Raw genomic sequence first — 24079 nt, forward strand, 5'->3', positions numbered from 1 at the left:
AAGAGTAGCAGCCCTGCAAAGCACCCGCAGTGTGCTTGGTTCTCTGCTAGCGGGGAGGGAGGGTCTGAAAGGAGGTAAGGAGAGAATTTGGCTGCGAGCACAGGGAAACAGAAAAATAGCGCACACAGAGTGATTGCAGTATGTTGCCTATTTATTCTGCTCTCTGACTTTTGTTTGTCCTGGAGGTTTTGGAAAATACTGAACTGCTTAAAACATGATTGGTAACTTTGGGATTAAATTCCTTTTTATCTAGTCTAACATTCTTATGGTATTTATCTTGTTGCATGTCGCTCCATCTAGTAAGTTGAGGTTTACAAGGCACTTTCACAAGGCTGCTGCATAGCCCAATGTCTGAGATAGAAACTGTGCTTTTTGATGCCTCTCAGCTGAAATTTGACCAAAATATTCTCCTCAGTCCTTCCCGTTATTCTGTGTTTACATTAAGCTGCACATCTGATTAATTCAGTGCTGAAAAATTTCTCTTGCTTGGGAAAATTTAAATGTTTCTTTCTCCTAATCATTCCTTACACATATACTTTGTTTCCAAGAAAATGCATGTAAGTTTTGCTGAAACAGGTCTATTGCTATTATTTAGCTGGAACTTCTGAAGAAAGGGAGGTATCTCACATAAACACTTTGCTACTAACTGTAGAGTGAATTTTTAACATCAGGATGATGATAATAGATTCCTGCTAAGAAAGAATCCCTCCATCCCCAGCCCCCAAACGGCTAGTAACTAAAATGTTTACATGCCTGTTATTGCCATTGCTTATACAATCTAATTCTTCAGTGCTGGTCCCATCACTCTGTAAATTTCAATTATGTTATTAGCAATAGCTCTTCAGTGCAGTAATTGGTACACTCACTTTATCTAATGGAGTATTTTTCATCTAATTGACTTCAAATTTATCATATAAATGTCAAAGCCAAATTTTCCTATAATAACCTATTATCTCTGCTGTTCTAGCTCACTGCACCCGCAAGAAACAGAGCAATAATAATCTTTTGGAATAATGAAGGACAGCAGTTTAATTCACAAGGTGCTGAGCAGAATGACAGCTACTTCTTACCTGTCAAAACCAGAAACTTTTAATATATTCATTTAATTAGACTGCAGGTCCTATTCAGGTGGTATTTTTCATCTCGCTTCAGATGAATCTGGCTTTTGCTAGAAAATGAGAATATCTATTGTTTAGATGATGGACTTACTGTGAACATGTTTTTAGACCTGTTTTCCCATTATCAGAAGCTTGCAACTTTCTCTTTTTCTGTAGTGTAATCAATTTTAGCAGAAGAAATAGGCTATTATACCATGACACAGAAGCAGTAGAGATACAAAGAAAGAAGCTTTTTAATGTGTAAATGACTTTTTGAGAACAAATTTGTGGGGGAGAAATGGTGCAGGTATAACCATCAATCCCATAGATTTTACATAGGTTCAGCTAGAACTGAATTACCACATCAAGTTCCAGAACTGAGATTTATTGTTAATTAATTCTGGAAGTCGAGGCAGCTTTATGGAAAGCCGTAATGGTGAACCTGAGTCACAAAATGGTAAACCTGGACTTAGAACTGTGTCTCTTCTTTAATTTCATATCTTTTTTTAAGACTTTTAAGGACATTTTCTCTAAGGTATGTGGCTCTGATACTTTTCAATCTAGCATAACGCAGGAGGAATACAATAGCAGAGGTTGTGATTATAAAATAGCACCAGAATATTGGCTGAAAAAAAAACCACATTAAAAATTTTAAGGGAAATGTTCATCCGTACAATTCCTTTGCATTATAAAGAAAAAGAAACTGAAGTGCACGTGGGTTTTGTTTTAATAGTAAATGTTGAGAATATTTTTCAAAGCACTTGAAAATATATAAAGAACACTTTCTGTGTATTCAGTGCATAAATGTCTAAAAGTTCAAAGGTTTTGTTTAATGTGAGGTGTCCAGATATATTAGGTTGTGGATGGAAGGCTTACATGATCTTTTGAGGTCTCCTCATCCACTTGCCCTTTTCAGTCTTGGCTCTCTTGGGATTTCATTGTTTCATATTCTTTATAAAACCAAGAATGGGGCAAGGGGAGCTCCTAGCAACCTTCTCTTGAAATGTAAATGAGTGGTGGAATTATTGAGGAGTTGGTATGTGGTGTTCAGAGGAAGAGTTTTTGAGGGAAAGTTGGTGTGTGAGATGAAAAACTTTAGAGAAAATATAGGAAAAAAGAAAGACAAGGAATGAGGCATCCCTATGAAAGGTCTCATAGTCATTACTGAGGACTAGTAACAGAAAAAACATCTGGCCTTTTGGATGTGTTGATTCATGGAGTTCCCTTTTGGATTCTGACCAAAATATGATAATAGTTTAACTGTATAAAATGTATAGAAAGCATCCATCAATTTTCCTTTCAAGGAAGAGAAATGAAGTTATCTAAGAGCTATCTGGTGTTTCTCAAAAGGTAAATGTTTTGATGTTGTTATATAATTTAAACTTCTGCCCAGAGCAATGTATTTACAGCAAAACTCGACTGATCATTATTACAGATATCTATGTTTTAGTATAGAGTCCGCTTACAGCTTAAGGATATGCTATAGGTTTGCTGTAGGTTTTTACTTATTCACCTGTCTGTAGCTTCAGATAAATTAAAATGGAAACTGTATACTTAAATGGTTCATGCAGCTTTAGAAATATCAGTTGTTTTTTATTCTTCCTTTGCCGGAGGGCCAAATGTCAGTAGAAAAATGACAGTTTCTCAGTGTGGGTTGGAAAGACAATTTGAATTGACATCTTCTTTAAAGCTTCAGCTCCTTAAAATAACTGTCCTTTTACAGAAGGAGCCCTGTCTCAAACAAGTCAGAAATGAGAATTCCAACTTCCCATCTTTAAAACTAAAAAAAAAACCCCACAAAATCAAACCAAAACAAACAGCCCTATAGAGAATTAATTAGAGAATTGCTGCAGCTGAGCCATTATGATTTTAGGTTATTTTATTGTTTGTGGTGGAGTGAAAGATGTTGCTGCTCCAAAGTGATGTAACATCATCTGCCTTTTCAGACTAGTTCAAATAACTTTGGTCTGCTACGTCTGCTTGTGCTAGTACTACAATGAGCATATGATGTAAGGTAGCCAAATTTAATACATCAATCTTTAGGGAAATGTACGTGAGCACAGCTTTGGGAAGTGTCAGACAGTTCAGATTATTTGGAAGATTTTACCAACTTTTGGGAGAGAAGCAAGAAGGGATACATGAATCCTGATAGACCCTGCGACTGTATGGCACAACTGGGCTTTAGCTGCTGCTTGTTTTCTTTGTTCATGCACAGGTGTTTCAGCAGCTCAGTTAGGAGATGCTCTTGGTGATCCATTTGGGTCTCTTCCATCTCAAGATATCCTATGATTCTGTGGCCACCAGAAGTGCTTGATCCAATTCTCTGGTTCACTGTAAAGTAGCAGTGTCGGGCTGGTGTTGTTGTTCCTGGTTCTTGAAATTCCTGGGTAGTTTTGTTTCCAGCTCTGGCAGTGCTGGTCTCTTTATGGCTTCTATTTTGGTGAGGCTGCATTCCCTCTTGTGTCCCATACTCTCAAATCTTGTGCCTATGAGTATGTTTACATAAGTATTTTTCTTTAGCAGCATGAAGAAAATTACTCTTGTGTAAGTATTTGCCAGATTGAGCCTTAAATCTGCAGTGTAGTGTTTCCCTTTACTGTTAAATATTCATCATGCTTTACTCTAGAGATGGCTGTATTTTAGTGAAGAGCTGAGTTGATATATCAAGACTTCGAATCTTGCCAGAATTTCACTATGCATAGTCTTACTGAATATAACTGGCCCACAGCAAGCCCAGGTTTGCTCACCTGGGTAACAACTCATGGATCAATTCCTATTTCTACAGATTTTCAGTGAAGGGTATATTCGATTTTAAAGAGAGATTTTATACTGAAAATAACTCACCGATCACCTATAAATAGTTGTAAAAATTATTTCCCAGATGAATGATAAAGCAGTATCTGAAATGGTTGGAGTTTCCCACCGTGTGTGGATGTAATGGTGCACTGGACCTATGTGGTTCCTCAGTCAGCTGGTATCAGAGCCAGGGTGCAAGATGGACCTTTGCTTTTATTCTCTACTTGAAGTCCTTTGATGCTTTTTCTGAATGTAAGTAAATGCCAAAATAGCAATATAGAAATTCTATAGCTCCTTGTTGGTTCTCATCTTCCTAATCAAAATGCTTTGAGGAGAGAGCTGTTGAACTCAGGGAATCAGTGGAAGACACACGCTGACATTAGCAGTGTTGAATCAAGTCTCAAATGGTTCTATCAGTGATAGCGTGTGTAGGAAAAGGAAACTGTTCTGTGCTGAGTTGTTAACTGCCCATAGTAGTAAAAATACTCAGTATTTTTCTCTTCCATTGATACTCTGAGTTGTTTATGGGCAATTCCAGTTAATGATAAGCAGGCTTTAGATATGTATTTGAGATGTGTATGCTTCCAAGTATTTATTTAAAGTTTTATACTGATTGCACAGAACTCTAGAGCAGAGTCTCCAGATGTTGAATATGCTGCACAATGCAATGAAGTACTCGTGTCTATTAGTGTCGTTGTCAATTGTTATGAGCACAAACAAATTCATTCTTTCATTGCCCATTGTGCTCGAGTACTTTGACTTAATGAACCCCATCCTAGAGAGAACTCTATTAGTGCTTGCAGATGTCGCTATAAATGTAGGGGTGAAAAAAAGCTTTAGGATGTGAAATAATCAGGCTGTATACTGCCAGTCTCTTGCTGTTAGTGGAGTATTTGAAATTCTCAAATTGTTTTTCCTTTGAATGAATACTGAATTTTAAACTCCTGCTTGCAATTCTTTGTCACTTAGTTAATAAGACATGCTTGAGGGTGACTAAATTCCATCTCCGAGGAACTTAGCGCTTTTAGAGATTCTAATCTACATCGCATAATTAGAGTATCACAAGGACTCTGAAAGGGTGATAAACCTCTTAGAATGCTTGATCAATAACGTTGCATCCTAACTGTTGTGGAGGAAGGACTGCTCTTTGTTAGCCCAGGTATTTTATGAACAGTTGCCTCTTTTTAGGATCTGTGCTAGGCACTATTTTTTTTCCTTCCCTCTTTGGATACAAAAATCTGTTGTAAATTTTCATTGACCTCATAACTATCTCTCTGTTCCACTGAATGGACTGAATTAATGAAACTATGATGCTCAAGGACGAAATGCTGTAAATAGTAATTCAGTGCTTTACAGAGTCCCCCATCATGTCTGTGTGCAGTAAGGCGCAAGGAAGCTCAAATGATGACATTTTGCCCAAACAATCTGCTCAATTCTACTGCTTTTGATGTCTCTGCAATGTCATCTAAAGTTTCCTGCACTGTTTTAGAGGGACTTTCGTGCACTTCAATTATAGCTTTTATTCAGCAATATCATTTAATTTCTGACACTTACTTCAGTTTGACAGTCTCTGATTTAGCTGCTGTTTTTCTGCAATGTCAGGAGTGGCATGATAAAGTGGGCTACTTTGATTGACTATAAACAGGATCTGGACAGTTCAACAAAAGTTCCTTGCATGTTTAATTCCTTGCTGTCATGGCATCAGCAAAAAGCACATAAGAAGATTGAAGGTGATCTTAGTTCACTTCCTTTAGCTCACCTAAACACGGCCCATTAATGGGTTTATGCTCCCTGCATATTAATTGCAATGCATTCTATTTTTGTGTGGCAAGACAAATTAGAATTCAACTGAAAATTTCAGCCATGCTTTTGCATTATAAGGTAATTCTCACTATACAGAAGGCCCAGATGATCTCTGCATGTACCTGAAATTATAACTGAGCTCTTCAAAACCAAGTCAGTTTTCTGAGGTTGTCATATAAGCAGTTGTTTCGTGTGGATGATGAGGATGCAAAATGAACTTGTTCCCTGTATAGACAATTTATATATATAGACAGTTTATATATATAGCCTATATATAATAGGAATAGTGAGAATATATAATAGAATAGTGAGAATTTATAATAGAATAGTGAGAAATGTTGGGCTTGGTTAAAAAACAAAGTATTGAAATGAAAGTATTAGCTTGGTAGCAGTGAGAAAGAAGATAGTCAGAAGGTAAGAAGACATCCTTTTTTTTTCCTTTTTCTTTCTTTTTTTCTTTTTTTTTTAATCCTTCTTCAAGATGAAGGCAATTCTACAATATTCAGGAAGGTAGAGAATGTGAGGAAGTAGTTAAAACCAAGTGCTACTAAAGGATGAATAAGGCTGCATGATTTCTTAAAGACTGTTACGAAGAAATTCTCCATCTGCAGCTCACAAACCACCTGTGAGATGTAGGAGGTTTCAGCAGAGTTACAGCCAGCAGCTCTTGTATGCTGAATATGATGTACAATACTCCCACTCCTAAAACTGTCTCAAACTCGGTGTCAAAAAATTCATGGAAAATAGAAAAGCAGTGAAGACTCTGTGGCTGCGTGACAGAATGTAGTCTAAATGGGATTCCTCTTCACAGCAAACCTCCTTCCAAACCACAGTTCAGGCAGCATGGGAAGGGGTCATCTCACTGAGATCCAAGGGGATGGGGCATGGGTTGAATTTAGGGATAGCAATTGGGTTGTGAAGAGAGTTAGAGGATGAACTGAGATAATGAACAACTGGAGGTAGAAATTAATCTTTTTTGATAATAGTGTTTGAGTTATGGTTGAAAATCCTAAGGAGGGGAAATGAGGAGCAGGAAAATGCACCAGAGAGGGGCAGGGACATGAAGGCAGCTCAAGAGAATTGAGTTAATCGCTTCTTTTGTCTACAAGTATCTGTGAAACCTGAAAGAAACAGTTCTCATGCAGTTTTAACAACGGCTCCTGAAGAGGACAGCAGGCTGCCACTGTTATAACTGTACTGCTTTCTCTATGGGAAGGCTTTGCATAGTGGGATGAGGCAGCAGTCCATAGGTAAGCCTCTGCTGGTTGTCCCTTCATAGTCCAATTTCAATTTGCTTTAAAAAAATAATCCCAGGGAACAGTATCAGAAAGAAGTCATTGAACCATAAGAAATGTTAGACAGTGACAAATTCGTGTCCATCTTCACATAGCTATTATGGTACAATTAAGAACAAAGTGGTTATGGTTTCTTCATTATTTTGTGCATGTTGCTCACTGACATTCTGTAAGACTCGCAGTTGACAGGGAATGTCTTTCCTAAGGCCTCAAACTCAATTTCTGCTGAAATGTAGCAGAAGGTGCTCATTACACGCCTCTGTCTTCTAGCCCCAGTGGAAGTCCTTACATATGGATGCAGTTGTATGAAGAGAGAACATCCTATCTGCTGAAATTCGTACAGATTATATCTGCAGTTGGAAATGATCTTCCAATAACGTTTAACAACTAGAGGTACAGGAGAGAAGCTGTTGCATTTTCATGTCTTATGCTCGTGTCACATGCTTGCTCTAACAAATGCAGATGATTTTCCTTGTGCTGTCAGCTCCTAGTTATGTGCATTTAATAAGATAAGTTACTCTCAGTCTCCCCACCAATCTGCTTACTGTGGCATACGCAAAACATTAGATGGAGAAATGCACAGAGTAGCTGAAACTCCCAAGCCTTTTAAAATGGATGCCTGTCTCTGTTGCTTTTTTGTTTGATTTTCTATGACAGTCTTTTGCTATACCGTATTTACTATGAACTAATGAAGGAGGTGTTTGTGGCTGGGGAAGGGATGTCATGACAGTGCAGTCGCAGGAGTCTGTCTGGATGACAGCTCCATCTATTTGCTTCTCTGAGAGTGTCCCATGAGCTCTAATGAGGGAAAATGCCCATCGAACTCCACGGCTTCAATTAGACTCGGGGAAGGAAATGAACATAGGTTCACAGTGGAAAAATATCAAATTTGTTCAGTCATTCTACAAATTTTATTAATGTTTTTTACTGAGTGTATTAATGTTTGTTTGTTTTTTTTCTTTCTTTTTTTTCTGCTCTTTGATGCAATCTTCTTATGATGAGATGCGACTGAAGAGATTTATGTGTACTTTGGGAGGAAAAAGACCAAAACAGATACATCTGATAGCTGACTTGGGATGAGTCATTCACAGTTTATTTGCAATGAAAAACTGCTTTAATGATTTTAACATTTACCCATTAAATTTTTTCTCCTTGATCTATAATTCAAAATCCTATACCAAATCCTTGAAGGTTAGGACACATTTATTTTAATGTGGAAGTGGATCACCAGGTTGTTCCATCACTGTGCTAATCTCAGCACTGTGTGGAAGGTTTTAGTCAGGACCTTCTGTGGGGAAAAAAGCTCCTGCCAAGGTAGTTCTGGTGGAAGATATTTAAAATAATGATTTCTGGTGCTGAGTCACAGTGTTGTCATAGCTCTATTAATAATAAACTGGGAGAGCATTTGTCTTGCCATATGGGATGGAGTCTAAATAGTCCAACGTCTGCCTCTGGAACTGGATGGCATTATATAACGTTATGGCATGAAGCACATACATTGCCACTTTCTTTTGCACTGCCCGAATGCATAAGACAGACTTCAACTATATGAAGAAATGGAGCGTTGTTAGAGAAAGCTGTCTTGATTTCATTTGAAGGCTGTGGCAATGCCTTCTCTGCCTCAGTCACTGGTAAGGAAATCTGGTTAAATTGTGTTAAATTCTGTGTACATGCTCATATTCAGAAATAAAATGTCTTTAATTCGATTTTAACTTAAATTGCTTTGGAAGTCAGATAAAGAAATTGAATCAAGGCAATTTTAATTCCAAATACAAATATCTGAATAATGACTTAATGCAATTTAACTAAACCACTTCAGAACCTCATTCAGATTAACCCCTTTTCTCCCATGCTAAAAAAACCTAGGGCACACTCTGTAGACTATCTATGTGGCATTTTAACAAGGTGATAACTGGGCATTTGGCAGCGATTTGGGATTAAAGTTGAATCCAGTCTACGTGAACTTAGACATCTTTTCCAATGAATTTCTATGAATTTGTGATCCTGTGTGTAAGGGAAACTGTTGATCACAGGCTGAACCTCTGATTAACCATCTGAGGCAAGCAACAAGTCAGCTGCGGGTGCACAGGTGAAGGTAATTCAGCTGTGCTCCAGGAAGGGGGTGGAGCTTGTCTCCACCTCTCCTAGATCCCATTTGAGGGCTGACCACCACTAAGGTAGTATCTCTTTCTGGAGATTGCTCCTTCATGGAGTTTTTGTGGCGAGCCTTAACATTGGTGAGCATCCATCTCGACTGAAAGCCTCAGCACTGGTGAGTCTTGTCTTAGATACCTTCTGGCTATTTACTCTGTAATTACAACTATACACTTGTATTATTTCACCTATACACAGTGATATTCACAGGATAATGTTTACCTGCATGCTGGTATGTAAGAAATGCTCAGGGTTTAGCACTGGCTAAATTTAAATGCTGTCAGCTGTAGTGCACTGAGCACTGTAGGGATAACAGGCAGCTCTTTGACTTTAGACAATCTCTCAAACCTCCTGTTAGGACAGAGAAGAGCACAAAGTTATCCTCCAAGAACGGGCAGTGTGTGACAGATAGAAAAAAGTCCTATTTTTTAGTGAGACCCTCACCAGCTGTGCCAGCACTGAGCTAATTGCTGCACAACCAGTTCTTGACAACTTGGATCACACACCTGTTTGGGTTTAAATTAGGCTTTAGTCCCCTTGCAAAGCTCAAGGGTGCTTAAACGTGGTCAGCTGGGTTCTCTTTCCAGCCAAATGCCTCAGCAGTAAATCTTTTTGAGTTTATTATCTCCAGCAATGTTTTGCATATGGGAAAGCAGAATTTCTGTGTTGTTTTATGCCATCTGATTTTGTTATTCTCACCTGTCAGCAGGTACGATTACCTTGCTACTCATCTTACACATCTCTGTCCTTGTCATCTTCATTGTGTCACCTTTCACTGGAGGAAGTCTTGGACTTCTCCTTTGTCTGCTATACTTTTTTAAATTGCCCTTCTCAGTAACGTGTCAACGCCAAATATATTTCATAGCCTTCCTGTCCCAAGTCATTTAAATGCTATCTCAAAAATGAGATTGTATAAGGAGCCAGAGAGTCAACTATTGATAAGTATTTTCATCTCCTTAACTAATGGGGAAGATACAAAGCGATGCAGTGACTAAAGCAATTATTTAATATAGAAGAGCAGCGGAGTAGAGTTGCTTTCTTACTGCTATCTCAGTCAAATAAAACTGTTGAACAGCCATCCCAGTGAATGGAAAAAAACAACAACACAGTGTATTTGTATTCTTGTGCTAAGATAAGATTTGAGAGGAGATTTTAAGCTGAGGAATTTGGTCTTGTAGCTTAAGCCATGACATCCTCCTTCTTTTGGCTAATGTTGTTGGTGTCTGTGTTTAGTTGAGGACCAGAGCATCACCGCTGTTGCCAGATGTGAATAAAGCTAGCTTCCATGTCTGCCTGAAAACTAGGGGGAAAAAACATTAAAATAATGAAAACTGAATTAGGATTTTATGATGTCTGAGAAAGCTGCAAACCAGAGATAACAAATTAACATTTTTTTTTATGAACAGCCAGAACATGCATCTCAGGACAAGCCTCTACATTCGCTTCATTGAAATGTGTTCTAAATGTGTGGAAGGGAAATGGAAAAATATCTCCATTTCTAATCATGCTACTGTCTCATTAAGGGTAGACAACATCCTGATCCTAATTGAGAGACTATTATTTTTCTGTTACAGAAGTAAGAACCTCAGGCTGCCTGAATGAAGTTTTCCTTATAAGAATACTCCAGTGCTAATGATGACAACAGTGAAGGAACCAGCAATTCAATAATGGAGGATGCTGCTGAGGGAACACTGACATAAGGGCAGGTAATTAGTGCTGCTGTTTCTAGTAAAATTAGAGGAAAGAAAAAAAAAGAAATAGTCACTAGAGCAAAGGGATTTTTAAATTGCAAAGAAATCTTATTTGCTGTGTGAGTCCAGCTGAACTGAGAAAGCTAATCAATATGATGGACAAATTTTATTAACAGTATAAAAATACCAGCTGAATAATTAAATTGTTGCAAGGAATAGTAAATACTTTGAGGAAAAGGGCAAAATGGAAGAGCCTCAGTAGGTCGGTGGAGTGAGTCCTCTTCAGATGTTTTCTGCCTCTCTAAAATAATCAGACGTAACAATGCGTATTGGCTCTGTGTAGAACCTTTACTGTTGGAGATGGGAAGAGAGAAATGAATCTGTCTGAATACCAAAAGGAATTTGATTCAGCAGAAGTTGGAAGAAAGTTTCAGGTCAGGTTTTCAGATCCTTGATGATAACTCCAAAATGGAACTCGGTGGGATCAGGTTTTGGTTTTGACATAGCAACAGTGGAACCCAGTGAGTTAGAACAGAGATGAATTTGGTACAGACTCCTCAATAAAAATGTGGAATTAGACAAATGGTAAGATTTGGGTGATAGGGTTTGTTGGGTTTTATTTTTTTTAATTTGCAAATTCCAAGCAGTTTTTTGTTTTTTTTTCTGAAAGAATGACTGGTAGGGGACAGGCTGTTGGCTTTTTTTATGTAGTGCCTAGAATAATGACTCTTGATCTTGATTAGAACCTTTCACAGCTTCAAATAAATTGAACTATTTTTCTTGCTTATACCTCTGTGGGGATTTGGGAGTTAGGACTGGTTTTGGCAGTGACCTGCATGCTGGGCAGTGTAGGAATGAATAAATGAGAGTTAATATGGTCGGTGAAGCATAGGGATTTCTCTTACAACATTACCAGTTGCGGAAAAAAAATCTATTAAGTTTAATCTGCTTTTTGTTGTTTTTTTTTTTTTTCCATACTGCAATCAAATAAATGGAGGGGTTTAGTTTTGTGTCAATATGAAAATTAATTAGTGTAAATTGTAAACCCACTCTCTTTCTGAGAGCGTTAGGTTTTCTTGTTACTCCCTTTTAAATGGAATCCTAAAGGAGAAAAAATCAGATACCGTGGCATAAATATTGCATTATACTTAACTGATTTATATTTATGAAGCTAATTCCACTTCTTAATGCAATTCAAACAGGAAAAATGCTTCTCTGGTAAGGCTGTTATAAAAGTTGAGTCAAGTATGCCAATGCAATCAAAATGAACTGGGACTTCTGGCCTGATTGTCTCATTTTTTAGGTGGCCTCTTCCCATTCTCTCACATTATTTTTCTCAGTTTAGCAACCTACTCTAGTGAATTTCTTCTTGACTCAGAAAATCACTGTGCAGAATACACATCAGAGGTGACAGCTGCGTCTGACCTTCATGTAAACTATATAAAAGAGAGCTGGTCAACTTGGAGCTGTAGCATATTGGAAATTTAGCCCTTGACATTGTCGCTGTTGAGATGAGGATGCCTGGAAACTGTGGGGCTTTTTGCAGGATAACAGAAATGGCCCCCTTCATAGTCACTTCAATATTGAATAATATCATAGGAGATCAGGTGTATTTCCTGATGTAATGTGAAAGTGCATCAAGTTACAGCGGGGATTAATGAGGACCTCTAGGAGTTCACTTTTCCATGGTCTCTTCTATTGTGAAAGGGATTTGGTTGTTTGCTGTCAGAGATGAAATTATGAACATCTTTGATATCTGGTATTTGCAGCAGTTGTTGAGTATGAGTGAGCTATAACCACGCGTTTGAAACTTGTCATTTCAGACTGCACTACATGGGGTCTTGTTCTAGCCTGTTCTTACCATCTGTAGTCTAATGTTTGCATTCTCTCCCCACTATCCCATGCTGCTGGCTGGTTCTTCTGTAACAGGGCAGCTGCTTATTTACTTGTGATAAGGCAGAACCAGGTGGAACTGTTGAATATCCAAACTCAGCCCATATGAGAGTTAATTTTCATTGTTTTTATCCAGTTGTAATGTCTCTGTGTGGGTGTAAATCTGAAGTCTTAACCATTGTAGTGTAGAGCCTTGTTCCTTGTTACAGCAGTATTCTGGGAGGTCTGTCTGGATGAACTTTTATTCCGAGGAGAGCTGTTTACACGTGGTCATGTTGTTAGAGAAGGCAGAGAATAAAGGAAAGTTGAGCACAGACTGCCTCAGCTTAAAGCTGCTAAAGATGTCATAAGGCAGGCAGGGACCATCTGTTACAGAGCAGGTTCTGTTCCCCACAGGCACTGAGAGAAAGGTTTCCTTTGGCTCACTGCTTTTAGGCTCCCTGGGGTTTCTGTTTAGGGCTGCCCTTTCACTCCTCGACTGAGGCTGTCTTCAAATGCAAGAAGAGCAATCATGTTTCAAGTATATGGTTGTTTTTTTTTTCTTTCTAATTAGCCATTGTCTCTTTTTAAAAGTGCAGGTAGATACTACCTGGACCCTATTCTTTTTTCAATCCCTTCTTATATTTGACAGTTCTGTGGTATGGCTAACACAATACCTCATGTTAGGTAATTTATTTTCTCTTCAGCATACAAAGCCATTCGCTTTAATTATTTATTCAACGTTTTTGTTCCATTTAATGATAACTAGTCCATCTCTAGGATTAACAGTATGAAAGCTGACCAAACTTCTGCAAGGTTTTCCTAAAAGACCTACCCCATAAGCTCTAGTAGAAGTTCAAATTTTATGTAAGTGGTAAAATATAATGTATTTTACAATTGTAATGTGGAGTTATTCATTGCTTGTTTAAGAACAAGCCTTAATTACTGTAATTTAATGTATTCCAGCCTACCTGCCCAAGTGTATATTAAATCATTGCCATCAGCCTCAAAAGAATAAGTACCATTAGTGAGGAGCTTAGTGTATCCATCAGAAGATATTAGAGACATTGCTGGTGAAGCCAGATTCTGGTAAAAAGCAAGCAGCTTTGCTTACCTGAGCTGGGTAGAGCTGTTGATGGGTTCTTAGTGCTTAGGACCTTGCACTTTTGGAAGGCTGCATCAGATAAATCCAGCTCACCAAACCAACAGGGAGACTGGAGCCTTCCTGCCTGAGGTGTTCGTAGCTGCCAGGGGGTGAAGGCCATGTGGCATAGAGGGCAGGCTGGCAGCAGAAGCTGTGCACACAAGGTTCGGCCTCATTTTTCAGGACATCAGGATGTGCCCTCCCCCCTCCTAGCTAATAAATTATTATTATTTTGGAAAGAGCATCGCCTTGCCAAGATGAAGAATTCTGCCCCTGCTGAATCCTGTGAATGCCATGACTGAGGCTGGTAGATTGACTTCCCTGCTAGCCACTTCATTCTTTTTGCCTTAGTAGTAACAAAAAAAATAACGTGGACAAAGCTGCTCTGGTGACAAATCTCATCACTGTTGCAGCTCCTCGTAGTCCACACTGCAGAGGGATATTCAACAACCTGTCTGTCAATTCTTGGTCATAGCAGAGAGGATTTTTTTTACTGCCTTGCTCTCTGGAGCCTATAGTGTTTTTCCAGCTGCTTGCAACAGAAGAGTGAGCTGGGGCAAAATAAGTGGCAGGATAATGTATGAATTTGTGCCCTCAACATCTTCAGCATTGTTACAAATGCTGCCTTTTCACAGCTGAGCTCCTGACTTCGAGTATTAACTGCCATCAGCTCAATCTGGAGTCTCTTTACAATCTTGATATCTTAATGCTGACAGCCCCCTGCTAGCAGCTTTACTGCTATGTCTAAGTATGGGAGACTGCTAGCTTTCAAATTGGAATAAATCAGCTTATTTGTCTCAACTAGATCTGTATGATGCTGTCAGAAGAAAATCTTGAAACTAGAATGCTCCTCTGCATGCAGCAGAATTGCACCTACCCCATTCTGCTTCAGAACAGTGGACTGAGGGTGCTGAAATAGAGTTGTGAACACAATTGATTTTTCTTGTTTAACCACTGAAGTGAAAAATGAAAATATGTTCAGTTTGGGTCAATGGGATCATTTCTTTATTTCTTTTTGTTTTTGGCAACTGCCTCGTGGCTTCTTTTTCCCTTAAGTATAAATTGAGAAGGCAAAATCCATCTAGTGGTTACCAGGGACTAGAGAGCCACTGTAATTCAAGTCTGTAACTTTTCTGCATGCATAGTAAGCTTTCATCTCAAATTTGAGGTCTGTTGTATGTTTTATTGCTCCTGATTCTTTTCCCTTCTGATTTACTTTTTTATTTGATTCTCAAAAATGAAAATGTCTTGCAGCATGCACTCTTCCATGAGTTAAAGTCAATAAGCACTTTTTTTTTGACATCAAAGATCACACTTTCAATCAGATTATTCCATTCAAGTTGCCTCTTACGACCTCTCCGGCATTTCCCCAGTTCTTATTGATCACTGCTTAATTCTGTTTTTCTTCCTTGTCACGCTAAGAGAGATCTCAGTGAAGCTGCTGTAATTCAGGGCTCTTTGATAACATATCACCTATATTTGTGGTGTTTCTCGGGGCACTTTTTCACTTAGCATAGCATTTGAGTGCTGAAAACATTTTCATTAACAGAAGGCTAAATTTTGTGAAACCAGTTTCATAGTTAACACGGTAAGACCAACATCTCTAAATAAAATGCTGCCATCTTGAAAAACACTGTTATTTTTTAAAAAGGAAATAAAAGTTAAATAACTTGGTTAAACTTAAGCTGTTGCCTGAAATAAAACTCTTCCTATGCGCTTTTTCTCTTTGGATGGTGTATTTAGTTCCTGCAGAGGAATATATATAGTGTGTCTTGATGAATAGCAATCCATTCTGCATAAGGAATTTTCAAAGCTGAGAAGACAGATTGCAGAATCATGGAATGATTTAAGTTGGAAGGGAGGGATCTTAAAGATAATCTAGTTTGAAGACCCTGCTGCAGGGGATTCTCAGCGTCTTTCTCTGATGTTGAGAATAACTTTTCTGAATCATCTGAACAATATAAATTTATATTTTATTGTATAAAAATGCAACTTATGCCAATTTCTGCTGAGTAACTAAATCAGAAGCCCCTTGTACTTAATTGTTTCTTTTTATCCTAATGAATAATTCATCTAGATTAAAGGAAATCCCATGGCTTTAGAACTTGCTAGGCAGTAGTAGCTCATTTAATATATTACTTTTGTTGGTGAGCCATACTATTACTGGATAATTTGTAAAATAGCAGTTTGTCACGCTGATCAAACAAGGCTAATTTTGGACACTTACATTTTCAACTTCAGTGGTTTATAACCCTTGATTGTGAAATTAGTCTTAAAGCAATGCAGAGCTTCTGTGCTGTGAGTCCTGTAGATGGCAATGTTACACCAGTATAAAAATGAGTGGAAGCCACGTACCAGCAGCTTTGCTCTGTTTATTGGTGAAGAAAGGCATTAGGAGCAATTCAAGATACAGTCTCTGATACTGCTGTAGAGGTAGATATCTATAAACGCGTAATTAGTAGTAAAATGTAAGTCTAATTGGATCACATTGTTCCTTTTTCTTATACAGACCTAGTGAGGAATCATGCTAAGTTTTATTTCCAGCAGCTGATTTGCCTAAATTCTTACCTGGTTTAATTCCATCCTGCTTAACCATCTCTAACCTTCTCTTGGCAATAATCACAGAAAAAGGTGTTTTCTTTACTTCATGGACATCTTATATTTCATTTACTTGCTGCTTCTCAGTGTTCTGTCAAGTCTCATTTTGCTTGGTAGATGGTTTCATTGGTTCCTATGTATATAGTGATGCTTTTTTGAAGATGTTCTCTGGTTTGGGAAAATATTAACTTGCATGTACACATACACACAAAAAACTGAGTTAGGAATCCAGTCACAGATCCTGCATAGCAAATATTTGAAGCACCATCCAGGACAGAGTTTATGAGCAATCATTAGGCAGAAATATATGTGAACAAACCATCTGTTCTGTAAATTCAAATAATGAACAAAATGGCCAAAGAAGGCAACACAAAGGAATTTTGTAAACCAGTAGCAGCCCTAAATTAATCAAATAAATTATTCACTGTGAAATGCTCATCCAGCTCAACGAGCATGGAACTGAATAAACATTTCTGGAGGCCAGCTCTCAAAAAATATAAACAGGCCGCTACTGTTCAGTAAGCCTCATCATGTTGCTGCTTTATTTGCCATCATAAGCAATACAGTTGTGGAACAGAGTGTTTTATTTGGAGGCCTGAGTAACAGTCTGCAAATCACATCATTGGATGCGGCTGTTTCATTTACTGGGTGTACGGATGATTGTGCAGAGAAAATTATAAGCATCAATTTTGACTCTGAATTAAAGCTTTTCTCTGACAAGGTAGTCTACAGAATATATGCACTGTGGTGTAACCTGTGCTTCAGCTGGGAATCCCTTTTGTCTTAAGTGACCTTTTGCAAGTATCCCTAGGGTTTTCACTGCAATTTTGTTTGACCTTTTGTTAAAAACCAAGCTCTTCTAGACAACTGATATTTGGCAGAGTGATTACTTAAGAGGGATTCATTGCAAAATATTTTCAAAGGCACCAACAGGAGAAGGCAGCTGGATAACCCTCTGTCGCACAGGGCTGCACTGTGTTGTAACTCAACACGCATGCTGTAAATCACCAAGCTTTTCTCTTGACAGATAAAAATAAGTCAGTTTAATGATCAGGAAAAGAAACCCAGACACCAGCTGAAGTGGATGGAGTAGAAAAAGGCATATTTCCAGTTGCCCCACTCCATGTGCCCCAAGGAACTTATCAAGAATACAGGAAAAAAGGGATGTGCTCCTTGTCTTCCTTCTGGGCTGCGCTTGGTATGTTCTGATGGATGAAAAAATAAAACTCTTCTACAGGTTCTTATTATCAGGGCTGATTTAGTCTAGTGTATCCAATAGGCCCAGAAATTGAAATGGAATGGCAAACCCATTCAGTGCTTTCAGCAGATGAGGTTCAGAAATAGTGAAACGATGGCAGAGTCATTGTAGATGTGGCACTTAGGGACATGGCTAGTGGGTGCAGTGTGGATAGGCTGATGTTTGGACTTGTTAAGGTTGGAAAAGGGCTCTAACAATTCTATGATTCTGTGAAATCTGAAGTAAAACCAGCAGCTTTTTGGAGGTAGCTGGTCAGAGCTTGGATGCACTTAGCATGGAGAGCGCAAAGGTACAGGTGAACGCTTGGGTGCTGAAGTAACATGAGAGGAGAATTTTGTGTATGGATGCATATGGATGAGCAGTTTGAGGGGAAAGCTGTGAGATGCCCATCACTGTGTTAGTGGTGCTTACTTTGGAGACCAATATTTTAGATGTTTTTGTCTTCACAGTGAATCCCCATTCAAAGGTAGATACAGCAGAGGCTTTTGACAAAGGCTGTTAATTCCATAGCAAAAAAAAACTGCACACCTGACACAGCTAAACTTCTTTTTATTTTCTTGTCACCCTGCACTTTCTCAAAGCACGTAGCAATCATCCAGTGTTTCTTTAAGCTTGTCAGCTTCAAGACCAATTCTCCTATCTCACTGTCCAGTTTTTAGTTTTATGACTTCATGGCTTTACTTGAACAACAACATAAGAATAATCAGTTCCTTCCTTTTGCTTTATTTCTGAATGCTTTATTGTGATTGTGGAAATGAGCTATTGTTGGACACATGAGAGAACTCTTAATGAGATTCTTCTGCTCAGGAACATTCTAGTTTCCCTCTCATCCTTGGCTGCATTCCGTTTTATCCCAACCGCCCTTAAAGCAACTGGTTAAAAAATAAGCTCCCCGACAAAGTGAATTTTTCTCTAGAGCAATTTCTTTGCTACCGTCTGACTGTCTGTCTGCAGGAGCAATGCTCTGCTGGAGGCAGAGCCTACCACACTGACACGAGAAGATAGAGCACCACAAGAAAGGCAGAGGGTTGTTCTCCAATGAGGGGATGATTTAAGATGTTTTCTTTCAAGCTCAGTGAACGTGGAGAGTAGCTGCGTTCTGAAATAAAAATCAAACTTAAAAAGAAGTGTTTACATATTATGTTTTTCCTAAAATCTTTCAGTTTCCTCTTAAGTGCTATAGCACTTTACATAGGTAGGGAAATATCTGTTTCTCCCTTTGGTATCAGATGCCTGACTTGGCTGTGAGCCTCAAACACAGCACAGCCATGGTCTCCCAGGGCTCAGTATCATTTCACTGAACACTGTTTTTGTACTATTTTAACATATGTACTTTACTGCCATACAAAGATATAATAGGTCTGGGTTAAACATTTGTTTTTTGTGTGCTTCTAATATGTTTTAGTGCTGATTTAAATAAGAGAAGGTCTTTCTATTGTCTTGTGTTGTTTTTAACTCTGGGAAATATTGTGAAACCAGGTAAAGATGAAAAGCCCGTAACTAACAGTCTTTTGAATGCCCATCTGCATTTTGAAATGAATTTTCTTATTTTCTTTATGGAATAATTTGATTAATTTATCTCCTGGAGCTGAGCCATGAATGCAGGGAATGAGTGACGAATTTAGTCTTCTGTTCATGGATGCTCCTTTGAGATGAGATAATGCTTTCAAACAGCTTATCAGTTGTTTTTTGAGTTGAGTTTTTCTTTGCTTGTTTCACTCCTTTACTGGGAATGGCTTGTTGTGATTATTTGGCAGTCAATATTTAACATGCAAGTCTTGTGGGCTCATTGTGATAAGTCACACAATGCCGCGACTGTTTCTGTAGTGAATAAACATAACGCAGAAGAGTCTGAAGCTGTCCCTGGGACTATGGAAGAGTCAAGGAGAAACAGCGATTTAAAAAAGAGAAAGGGACATTTATGGAATGTTTGAATTACTTTGTTGGCTTCACCAGACAAACCCTGCCCAAAACAAAATTCCTGAAAACTTAATACTGTGAGGCTTATTAGGAGGGATTCAGAGTTCATGTGTAATACGCACTTGTCGCATTCTACACAGTAATTGCTCTAGGTGTGAGATACTAATGAATGTACAGCGGTCAGGTCTTAATCTGGATCGTTTAATTCCTGGTGTGTTTCTGGCATGGGAGTTGTTGAACAACACACCCACATGCTTTGCTGTAGCTGTACCTTAGTGCAGGTCATGCCTGCAGTCTATGTCCAAGTCTGTGTATATATATCTACGTTTTCTTGTGACAGTTACTGCTTGCTGTCTTCATCCAGATGTATATGTAATTATCTGTTGTTTTGCTTTTTTGCAAATGGGTGTAAATCACAGCCTCTGAAGTGTACACCTGAGGCAAGCAAAATCTAAACATCTGTGACAAAGATGAGTCTCACTTTCTCATAGGAATGAAATTTCCTAGAAGCTTTCATATGAAGAAAGAAATATTTTACAGTGCCTAAAATTGTATCCTTTTGTAATGCTTATAGATTATTTAGGTGGTACCAAAGCTCTGGTAAAGCATTCCCATGATAAACAGAGTCTCATTTGCTGACTGTTGTTAGCAGGCACCCCATGGAAGAGCCACCTATATCTGCAAAACACATACTTTTGCAACGTTTGTTTTATTTTTGCTAGTTTAGCTGCAAAGATGTTTAACGTATATTTTTAACATCTTTAGCTGCAGTTATCATGTGAAAAACAGTAGCCTAATTGCAGTACCTTCGTTAGAAGTGGGGAACCTTCAACTGTGGTAGAGTGCCTTACATCTGTAAGGACAAGGGTTATTTTCCTTTTAGGAATCTCAAGCGTGTTACATGGAGAAAAGAGGAAAGGAGATATCTGTGCTGAATCATCTACTCATTTCAGATATTCTTGAATTACCTTTTCAAACATGTCAGCACCCTACAGGGGCAGACTTCTTTTCACTCAACAGAACAAAGGAAAAATAAATTGCCATATTTTAAGATGCACTGCCATGCCACCCATCACGTGATGTGTTTGAGGGTTTTTTGGTACTGGAGTAAAGGAATGATTATTTTATTTTTATCAAAACCAAAACCAACCCACAGCCCTTAGTAAATACACTGAGTTAAGCAGAGCAACAATGTGTTTCTTTTAAGTCAGCTCTTTGTGTTTGCATGTTATGTAGAAGTACAGCGGCAAGTGAGATGATAACACTGTGACAGACCCTAGTTTCTTATATGATAAAATTGACTCAGCACTCATTGAAATACACGTGCATTTAGCCTGATGTTAAGCACTGGCATTGCTTGAAAGAAGCACTATTTTTCTTAAGCATATGACATGATTTCTTGAATACTACCATAAAAAAATCTATTTAACATACTTCTAAATGCTTCTTCTTATACTTCTCACTGCTCTACAGTTTGTGCAGCAACTTTTTCCCTTTTAAAATGTCTCTAAGGCTCGTTTTTATCCTGTGAGTAAAAGCAAGTAACATAAACCTCCTTCACTTCAGGACTTTTAGATATCTCTGAAATAATTTCTGTGGATCTGGACAAAACCAGTGTAATTAATATGCTTTTCTCCCAATAATCTGGTTGTTGGCAGAGCCCACTTTGTGTGAGACTGATGAGGATTCAGGATCACTTCTCATGTGTTCCATCCTTCATTCAGAAGTTGTGTGAATAATTAATGTGCTGTAGACTAGAGGTCAGAAGATGGTTTGCAACACATAATTCATGCAGGAAACTTAGACTTTTCTATTCCTGCAAAGGAATGGCTGTTTACTTACCTAGATATCCATTGTTTCTTGTGTCCCTTCTTTTGGTTCATTGTGGATGCTATTGGCATAATATCTAGCGGACATAGTAGGCAAATTGTGGATGTAATACTGGTATGTTACATAGTTTCTTTACTGATTGACACAATGACGGAATCATTGACTGCAAACAAAAGCTGATTTTAGTAGCTCACTGACAGTAGTTTTGATCATTTACTTATAATTTGTGACACTTGAATATGCAGAATACTTTGGTGTTCTTAATAACTGTACAGTACATTTCATAGTGGCTATTGCTTTATGTATTGCCAACTTTGACTTGTATCTACTCTGTCTTCATCCTGAAATAAAGTACTTTATTTATTTCCAACACCTGGAGAGCTGCGAAAAGGATATTTGAAAAGCCCATCTGGGCAACTGAGCACTAGAAATATAAATTACAGTGCTGAAAGGCCATATGCATGAAGTAAAACTGGAGGAGCTTTTAGGTATTCAGTCGTATATATTGTAAAAATATCCTTTTGTCTGCCTTGAAACAATAATGTTGCTAGATTGGTTATAAATGGTATGTGGCTCAGAAGGGTGCCTCCTGAAATTTTTCATTGGCCTTCTCACTCAGATGTTTTGTCTGCAGATAGTTTGAGCCTGCTGTTAGAAGAGGTAAGCAGTAGTTCTTAAATTGTTATTGCTTACTTTGAATATAATGGATAGAAATCTACATATCCCATAAACAATTAGTTAATATTTCTTCAGTCTCCTGGTCCTCGTATTGTAAGACCAGTTCCATATGAGGGTGATGAAGAGCAGCTGCTTCATATAGGTTTTGGTGCCGGCAGTGTATCCTATTGCCTCAGTTCTTCACTTGTTTAGGTATTGAACTCAAGAAGTTCAACAAGGCCAGGTCCAAGGTCCTGCACCTCGATCAGGGCAATCCCAAGCACAGATATAGGTTGGGCAGGGAATAATCATCCGTATATACAGCATAGCACTTAAAAGTATGGGATTAAGAAATTCTAGAAAAAAAATAATTGTCAAAGAAACTTACAGTGAGCAAGAAAGGGAAGAAAAAGTTCTTTAAATGCCAAAAAAATCCTATCTAAATCCTGAGATATTCTGAATTTCATGCCTTCAACTACAGCTGAGTCTTCCTGCTACAGAGAAGAGAGGGTAAATTATTTTATCAGGAAAAATACTTCAAATCTCCCACACAAGCTTTATGATTTTTTTATAATCTGCCTTAGAATATCTTGCTTCCTCCTGTAATTTTTCAGCTGATTAGAAGAGAGCCCATGTGTTCTTAACAGCATACACAGGATTTGTGTTAATAAAAATAACAGCGGATCCTGCTGGAGTTAAGGAATAGCACAGGTGCAGAATTCTTATTGGGACATCTAATTGCTTGGAGAATTTGATTTATTTTCTTATATATACACATACATTTCAAATGCATTTGCAGCCAAGTCCCAACACCACAAAATTAACACCGCCATAAAATCTTGCCTTAACGCATTGAGTTTCTTTAGTTACATAACGTTCCAAACTTCTGTGTTAAAGTAAAAACTGTCTTCTCATTTCTCTTCCCAAAAAAGTCCCATTTTCAGTGCTCTGTTCTTGTCAATGCTCAAACTGATGCTGAATGTGCATCTGCTGTTTTGGGCATGTTTAAATCGGAATAAGCCTCAACTATCACTTTCAATATATTTCAGATATACTGAAGAAACATTGAGTTCATTATTCCTTCTTGTATATTTCTTCTGTTCTTTCAGAGCTACCTGTTCTTTGTTGACTGTGATTTGCTATTTCTTGGTGAGAGTGGTATAGCTTTTCTCTCAGTAGACAGCAAGCAGGTACCCATTCCTTATGCCTATATGGAAGGATGTATTAAGGTGATTGTGTCTCTTGCAGTTTCCCTGGCACCTGCAGGTTAACAAATTAATATTTCTTATTAATTATTCTGTTGTTTAAAGAATGATTGCTACGAATCAGAGCCAGGTTGGCGACTTGGACTGGTCTCCTCTTGGAGGCCTTTTGAACCAGAGCATATGGGCAGCTTAAGACTGGAATTAATGATTTTAGAAACTGTGTTCTTGATGTGTCCTAAACAAGGAATCTCTTTTGGTGTATCACCTGGGGCCCTCACTCAGAATGTATGCAGCATCTCAGATAGTTCTTGAACATTCAGACAGGTCATCATGAAAGAAAGCAGCTGAAGTTTTGTGAGATATAATGTGTGACTCGTGAGAGCCTTCTTTAAGACCCTGAACTTATGAGAATATGTAACTTCTGTTAGCTTTGGGCTTTCTATTTTTACACAACTAGCTGCTTGGTTAGATTTCTAAGAGCTTTAACAGGAAAGAAAAACCTCTTTACTATGTCTATATTTGGTGCCATTATAAAGGTAAGGTTCTGCAGTTTCCTTGCTATGCTGGCTGCATATATCTTCACCCAGCAAATTGGCACAGAATTCTTTACGTTTTTTTATGCCTTTTTCTGATTGAGTGAGCTCTGCAGACTCTACATGTGTAGGTATTTAAAGACCAATGGTATGTGAACACTTCATTGCTGAGAGCTTTTAGTGTGTAATGACATTACGAGTTGGCTTGGGCACTCCTAGCCACTGC

The 24079-nt window shown here is 38.2% G+C and overlaps 1 long non-coding RNA gene across 14 annotated transcripts in view; it reads left to right on the forward strand.

The window, feature by feature from the left end:
- LOC107318268 (uncharacterized) overlaps positions 1–24079 on the forward strand; it is a 150621-nt gene that overhangs the window by 23523 nt on the left and 103019 nt on the right. For all 14 annotated transcript variants that reach the window (XR_014933342.1, XR_014933340.1, XR_014933330.1 and 11 more), the window contains exon 2: positions 10720–10851. This is a non-coding gene — a long non-coding RNA (uncharacterized LOC107318268). The remainder of the gene's footprint in view (positions 1–10719; positions 10852–24079) is intronic.

This window comes from Coturnix japonica, chromosome 12 (assembly GCF_054131305.1).
Source record: "Coturnix japonica strain WE chromosome 12, WE-NBRP24, whole genome shotgun sequence".
Taxonomy (NCBI): domain Eukaryota; kingdom Metazoa; phylum Chordata; class Aves; order Galliformes; family Phasianidae; genus Coturnix; species Coturnix japonica.